This window comes from Microtus ochrogaster, unplaced genomic scaffold (assembly GCF_000317375.1).
Source record: "Microtus ochrogaster isolate Prairie Vole_2 unplaced genomic scaffold, MicOch1.0 UNK6, whole genome shotgun sequence".
Classification (NCBI taxonomy): domain Eukaryota; kingdom Metazoa; phylum Chordata; class Mammalia; order Rodentia; family Cricetidae; genus Microtus; species Microtus ochrogaster.
Window position 1 is genome coordinate 8874977 of NW_004949104.1, and position 6581 is coordinate 8881557.

The 6581-nt window shown below is 44.5% G+C and overlaps 1 protein-coding gene across 5 annotated transcripts in view; it reads right to left on the reverse strand.

Annotated features, from left to right (window-relative positions):
• The window catches only part of Nsd2 (nuclear receptor binding SET domain protein 2), a 69785-nt gene extending 63210 nt beyond the window's left edge, over positions 1-6575 (reverse strand). For 2 of the 5 annotated variants that reach the window (XM_013353367.2, XM_013353370.2), the window contains exons 1-2: positions 6489-6575; positions 5647-5716 (exon numbers count right to left, since the gene is read on the reverse strand). The gene's annotated coding sequence lies outside the window, so the exon portion shown is untranslated. Of the gene's footprint in view, positions 1-4763; positions 4845-5646; positions 6042-6488 lie in introns of those variants that run through there. The other 3 variants (XM_026788739.1, XM_013353369.2, XM_013353368.2) reach the window with 3 other exon arrangements.
• Between the last annotated feature and the right edge of the window lie 6 nt (positions 6576-6581).

Below are 6581 nucleotides of genomic sequence, written 5' to 3' on the forward strand. Positions count from 1 at the left end.
CACACACACACACACACACACACACATACATACAATAAAAGGGGTTTTTTTAAGCTGCATAGAACAAAGCTCCACATAGATGATATAAACATCTAACTTCAAATCTTTAAAAGGAAGCAATACAAACCTATTTATTTTTCTTTCTTTCTCATTTTCTTTTTTACTTTTTTGTAACAAAATTTCTCCATGTAACAGTCCTGACTGTTATGGAACTCGATTTTTATAGATCAGGCTGACCTCGAACTCAGAGATCCATCCATCTGCTGCTGCATCCCATGTGCTGGGACTAAAGGCATGTGCCGCCGCACCCTTCCAAACCTCTATTTCTAATTGGGGGGGGGGGGACTAAACCTCTACAATCATATGAAATAAAAATCCTTAGGAAAATACCCCAAACTGGCCTCCAATTGTTAACTGAGTCCCTTCTATATCCAGGTGCTACCAGACAGGATCCTTCCCTTGAAGAACTGTTTTAAAAGAATACGGAAACCTGGACAATATGCTGGAGGCCTAACACAACCATAACAAGTTTGGCACAAGTACATCTGGTATATCTGGGCTTCAGTTCCAAATATGAAACACCAGTGAAAGCAGGCTTTCCAGAGACAAGATCTGAGCCATTCAAAACTACTGCAGGGGGCTTGAGAGATGGCTCAGCAGTTAAGAGACTTGCTGCTCTTGCAGAGAATCTGGGTTATTTCCAGCACCAACATGGTAGCTTACAAACACCAATAACTCTCTCTAGTCCCAGGGATCCAATGACTTCGTTTGATCTCTGTGGGTGCCAGACACACACATGACCCATGTACAAACATACAAATGAAATAAACACCCATACACATAAATAAAATCTAATAAATAAGCCAGGTGGTGGTGGCGCACACCTTTAACCCAGCACTCGGGAGGCAGAGGCAGGTGGATCTCTGTGAGTTCAAGGGCAGCCTGGTCTACAAGAGCTAGTTCCAGGACAGGCTCCAAAGCTACAAAAAACCCTTTCTCGAAAAACAAACAAAAAATCTAATAAATAAAAAGTAAAAATATGCCGGGCAAATGGTGGAGCACGCCTTTAATCCCAGCACTCGGGAGGCAGAGGCAGGCGGATCTCTGTGAGTTCGAGACCAGCCTGGTCTACAGAGCTAGTTCCAGGACAGGCTCCAAAGCCGTAGAGAAACCCAGTCTCAAAAAAAAAAAAAGTAAAAATACCACTGAAGTTCAAGAAATAAATCAAGCTTTTTTTAAAGAGAGATGGGCAGCCCGACCCTGTAATCTTGAAACAACAAAGGACTAACTAGATGATGGTCCAGGAATAAAGGGAATCCTCCAACCTAAAGATTCTTCTGATTACCCTGGGAACACTAGGAGGGATCTAGGGTACTTTCCAAAACAAAAAGATCAAAGCCTCCTTTCAGAAAGAACAAAGGTAGGTCACAAACTAGGCCCTTCTTCAGTCTGACTGGTTTATAGCAAGGTAAAAATGGGCCAATACTAACCAATTTTCATACTATAATTACCGTAATATCTGGCCACTTTTCCTTTTTACCTTTCCAGCCTTTCAAAAGTACATTCAGGATCCAAGATACAGCTCAAGAGGTAAAGGTGTTTGTCACCAAGCCTGACAACCTGAGTCTGGTTCCTGCATTCCACACAGTAGACAGAGACAACTGGTAGCCGTCCTCTAATCTCTACATGCACACCACGGCATGGTGACATATGAATCGTGGCATGAGCACATAAGGGCACACACACAAATAAGTAACTTAAAAACACATACACATCAGCTCGTACTCTTGCATCTGTGCTTTCTTCCTACTCCCATCTCTTATGTCTAGTACTCTACTCTAGTCCTGGTCTACAGACCTCCTCACTGACCTCTGTTACCAGTGCTTGCTCTCCTTTCTTCTCATATACCAAGACAAGTAATTACACTCACACAATCCTTTCATCCACATCACTTTAAGATATCACACAAGAGCTAGGTAGTGGTGGCGCACACCTTTAATCCCAGCACTTCGGAGGCAGAAGCAGATGGATCTCTGTGAGTTCGAGACCAGCCTGGTCTAAAGAGCAAGTTCCATGACAGGCTCCAAAGCTACAGAGAAATCCTGTCTCAAAAAACCAGGGAGAGAGGGAGAGAGAGAGAAAAGACTGAAGGGAATGCCAGACAAGTTAAGTCTGTTTGCTTTTTGAGACAGGGTCTCACTATGTAGTCCTGGCTGATCTAGAGCTCACTAAGTAGGCTAGGATGGTCTTGATCTCAGAGATTCTTCTACCTTTGCCTCCTGGGAGCTGGGATTAAAAGAATGAGCAACCACACCCAGCATCAAGGGAGTAAACTAGTAGTCAGCAACAGTGCCTAAGAAGTTTGAGCAAAAGCCTCTGAGGATAAAAATCAAGTGACACAAAGGTTTGTAAAACTCTCCAGAGAGAACAAATAGTATTCTGAGGTACAGCAGGATTAGGGTTTAGGGCAGGCAAGGGGTATAGCTAGAACAGATGATAGTAAGAGACCAGATAATAAAATAAGGGAATATACAAATACTAAAATCTTACCTACAAGAGCCTTTCCAAACAGGCTGCTTCTAAAACAGGCTTCCAGTATGAGGCTCAAGCTAAGATATAGTGAAGGAATTTAATAGGAAAAAACTCATGTACACATGGCAGAGTATGCATACAAGGTAGGAAACAGGAATAAAAATTAACCAAGAGGAAACATGGCAAAAAGAGATGGGATGGGGCTGACAAGATGTCTAAGCAAATAAAATAACAAAAGTACAAGCCTGGTGCCCTGAGTTCAAACCTAGAACCCACAGTGGAAGAACTTCTGAAAACTGTTTTCTGACCTCTAATTGTGTGCACGTGTGTGCGTGCGTGCGCGCACACACACACACACAAACACACGACAAATGGAAGCCAGAGAAATAGTGTTAAGAGCCCTCGCAGTTCTTCCCAAACACCCAAGTTTGCTTCCCAAAATCCATGTTAGGAGGCTCACAACCACCTCTAACTCCAGTTCCAGAGCAGCAAACACACCCAGTCTACATTCACACAAACACATACATAAATCTTTTTAATTAAAATTTTTTAAGATTTATTATTCTATGTGGATAAGCCTTTTGCCTCCATGTATGTATATACATCATATGCATGTCTGATGCCAGAGAAAACCAGAAGAGGTGTGTCAGATCTCCAGGGACTAATATTAAATCTCTTGTCTCCCACAATATTCACTATAAATAACAATTTCCAGAGAAACTAACAAACCATACTGATAGGCAAACTGAGCCTAATCTACTTGCATAAGTGACTCCTTTTGCTTTTATAGTTCTATATTTTATATTCTTTTTTTTCCTAACTCAGTGATACAGAGAAATCAACAAGAAAACAGAAACTCTTGCTTTTTGTCATTTACTGCACTCATATACTTGCAATGTTTCAAAAACTTATCTCCATTTAGCATGATGAGCAAAAACTAGCAAACAGAGGCTGGCCTCATTAGCTAAAATATTTATTTATTTGTTAATTATTTAGCTAGAAGAGAGACCAGATAAAGATAAGGGAAGCCCCAAGAAGTAGTCTACCTACAAGAGCCTTCCAAACAAAAGAGGTAGGAACCGCAGGGCTTGGCTTCCAGGGTGAAACTCAAGCTAAGAGCTCAATTCTTTCTCTTCCATATTCAGCTTTCTGAAACTTTTCTACTCCAATATGACTTAAAGAAAGGCAAAGAGGTTATATACTAACATTAAATGGGTTGCTTACCCTAAGCCATATGCCTACTTAGTAGTTTAACTGAATTTCTGACATGAAAAGTTGAAAGCAGAAGCCAGGGAGTCCAAGACTAACAAGAGTCCCATATCCAAGAACTTATCCAAAAGGTGAGGTTATTAAAGGCTATGTGTTGTGCTATGAAAGTGACAACAATCAGTGGCCCATGCCAAACAACCTGCACGAAGACCCCGAGTGAGGACAGAACACCACAAATTTGGGAAGAGAGAGACTCTGATTTTACTGACTATGGAGAAAGAGGAGAGTGCAGTCAGGGAACCAAGATACTTATCTCCTCAAAAAAAAAAAAAAAAAAACAATATAAAAATGTAGCTCAGTGGTCAAGGGCTCAGCCTGCAACACATATACACAATACCTGGGCATTTCATGCCTGTAATTTCAGTACACAAAGACTGTTCCAAGTTCAAGGCTATCCTAGTCTACATAGCAAGTTTTAGGCCAGCCATAACTACTTATCAAGACCATGTCTCTAATCTACTTTCAATTCTCACCACTTGTTACCAAGTTGTAATTCAGCAAAAAAGTTACTTGCTAAATTAAAAAGAATAATATATTCAAATTATATTCTTCAGATTATTTTAGCAGTTTTTTACATGTGCAATTACTGGGTAAGGAGACTCAATTTTACAGCTCATATAGGGCACATTTAACTAGTGTTTCCTATCTTCTCACCAGCACTTCTTAGTCTAATTCCACCTACATTCACGTTTTACACTGAATTGTCAAAACTGTAAAAAAGGAAGTAACTAATTAGTTCACATTCTGCCATGTGAGTAAACCTTTTTAAAGCCTGAGTTCTTCTTGGAAAGGATGCCTGAAGAGATGAAAAGCTAGACTCCTCCCTGAGGTAACCCACAGGGTCTCTAACGCCTGACTCATTCTGCAGTTCTGACTTAAGTCTTCTTTTGGTTCCTCACATTTCTGCAGTGGCTTAACAGCCCCATACAGCTTGGCTGCGTAAAACAACTTAGTAATCTCACTTGAAGTCCGACTGTTTTTCTCTGTATGTCTCCACAAACTTCGTTATGATAGTTTATAACATTAAAATGAACACATCCCATCTGTGAAGACATAAGAATTGTCCATTAGTATTTTGAAATTAAATTAATTATCTAAATACTCTTTAAAATGGAATGTTGACCCTTATAATCAGAGGCCAAAATGGGAGGATTTTTGTTCTGAATATGTTAAGAGTCATTCACAAAAACGTACACAAATCCACAAGCAAATATTAAGTCCACATACTACAAGCCATCAACCCAAAAATGAAGGCCGCTGGGCAGAAGAGAAAATGGAAGGGAAGAAAAGGAAATGACTCAAAGTGTATACGGCATGGACCTTATTCGTCCCTGGCCAGCACTTAAGATTTGAACTCTAGGTCTGGGGAATAGGAGAACACACAGAAAAAGCAGTATTTACAGGACTTTCTCCCTCCGTGCTGCTTTTAGTAACTGTGCATATACATATATATGCACGTGTGTATATATGTGTGTGTGCATACGTATATGTGTATACATATATGTGTGTGTGTGTGTGTGTATATATATATATATATATATATATACATCAACTTAAATATGTAACCAGAATTTAAAACATGGGAAAGGTAGGAGTTCAAAGTCTCAGCTTCCTGAAATGTTTCATAAACTTTTCTGTAGTGATGATCTTATTTCAAATACATGGAATAGGATATAATCCATGCACAATCTTGAAATTTAATGCCTTTAAAAGCCAAGGCCTTCAAAGTCTGTGAGTAGGCTGGCAGTACTCAGGCACTTCTCTCCCCTAGTTCTGAACTCGCTCGGTATCGGACTGGTCTCCTTACGGGGTCCGTTATAACACACGCACACCCCAATTATCTACCTGGAAATGATTCCTGTCAGAACATCCGATTTCATACCGTTTCGTCGTCAATGTCAAACCTCGTCCTGAGCTGAGAAGGGAGAAAAGCTCAGTGTTGCAATGGGTCCTAAGCAATATCCTCATCCAGTTTCTCCTCACCGAAAGTCAAACCCAAGCATCTTTTAAATGCTGAGATTTAGAGATTTAAACCAAGGCAGTAGGCAGCCGCTTGGTCGCCACGGTCCGGCTCGCCGCGCCCTGCGCCTTCTAGGCTGTGAGCTGCATCCCGAGCGAGGGAGCGCGCCCCATGAGGCGCGGCCACAGCCCCGGGCGGGTCCGCGGGTCCAGCCAGCCTCGTCTCCACCTGCGAGGCCACGCAAGGGCCGGCGACCGCGGCGCCGCACTGACCAACGGCCGGCGCCCCGAATGTCAACGCCGGACGCTTCCGCACACAAAAAGCGCCTCTTGGTCCACCCGGCCGCCCCTCCCACCGCGCCTCCCGGCCCCGCGCCCCGCGCCGCACAAAGGCCCGCTCGTCCCGCCCGGCGCCGCGGGAACAAAGGCGGCCGCCCGCCGGCCCGGCACAGGTGCAGCCCCGGCCAGCGGGCCCAACATGGCCGCGCGCCCGCCGCCCCGTTAGCCGTCGCCGGTCGTGCGCGTCCGGCCGACGCTTCAGGCCGAGTCCTCCCAGCCACCAGATCCTCCGCCCTCGCCTCAGGCCGTGTGTCCACCTCCGGCCTGCCCACGCCGCCCGGCCCACAGCCCCTCAGGCCGCCCCCTCAGCCCTCGGGCCTCGACCGCCCGGCCTCCCTTCCCCGGCCAGCGGTTAGTTCCCGCGGCGGTTGGCCAGCGGCCCTAGTGACCTGCACTGCGTCGCATCCTCCGGCGACTGTCCGGCAGTAGCTGTCCAGCGGCGGCGGCGGCGGCGGACGCGAGGCCGCGGAGGGCAGGGCGGC